An 852-nucleotide genomic window follows, 5' to 3' on the forward strand; every position below is an offset into this window, starting at 1 on the left:
TTTTTTTTAACACTTATTCATGTTCTAGAGACTTTATAAAAATAAGAAAACCGATACTTAACATTAAGAAATTCATCAAAATAATTAAAAACTGGGCAAAAAAAGGTGGAACACTGAGCGTCCTCGACACAAATGGTTAATATATTCTACCATTTCTCAAATAATTTCAACAAAAAAAATCAATGTTATTGCGTAAAATAGAACTCATATAAGCTTAAATAACTTGTAGAAGTATTCATTATTCAAAAATATTATTAATAATTATACGTCTCAGAATGGAATATTTGTAAATATATTTGCATACATGTGTGCAAAGACTAACTGAATGTACAAAATATATTATCTTGCCTTGTGAACCAATAACTTGGGTGATATTTCCAATAATCGGATAACCTGGTGGTCCTGGTATAAGATTAATAAGTCGCCCATTTCGTCCATAATGCGCAGAAAAATTCCACACCAATATAAGAAGGATGAATAATAGCAATATAGCAATGAACATCATTTGTTGGTTAGATAATCAGCTACTATTCGAATAATGTTTCCTTTGGTTCTCTGCTCTGCTTCAGTTTTTAAATCACTGAATACATATTATTATATATTTGCTTTAGAACAATATTGCTGGTATTTTAAATGTGTTAGTAAATAAGAGATACATATAATATTACATATAATGTTTATAGTTTGTCATTAAAAACTTTGAAAAGCTTTGATGAATTTTTAATGTAAATACACAACAAATTTTAAATCCAATAAAAATTTTTTGATTGATTTTTAGTTACTGTACATTTTCTAATTTCCAGCTACATTAAAATTATTATATTATTACAAAAATTTTTGTTCATTAAAAAG

The 852-nt window shown here is 25.7% G+C and overlaps 1 long non-coding RNA gene across 1 annotated transcript; it reads right to left on the reverse strand.

Moving 5' to 3' along the window:
* Positions 1-440: 440 nt before the first annotated feature.
* LOC105460576 lies at positions 441-846 on the reverse strand. The gene is made up of 2 exons (XR_975849.1): positions 669-846; positions 441-580 (listed from the first exon to the last, which is right to left on the reverse strand). It is a non-coding gene; the product is annotated as an uncharacterized LOC105460576 (long non-coding RNA).
* Between the last annotated feature and the right edge of the window lie 6 nt (positions 847-852).

Source organism: Wasmannia auropunctata, unplaced genomic scaffold, assembly GCF_000956235.1.
Source record: "Wasmannia auropunctata unplaced genomic scaffold, wasmannia.A_1.0 LD319425.1, whole genome shotgun sequence".
NCBI lineage: Eukaryota > Metazoa > Arthropoda > Insecta > Hymenoptera > Formicidae > Wasmannia > Wasmannia auropunctata.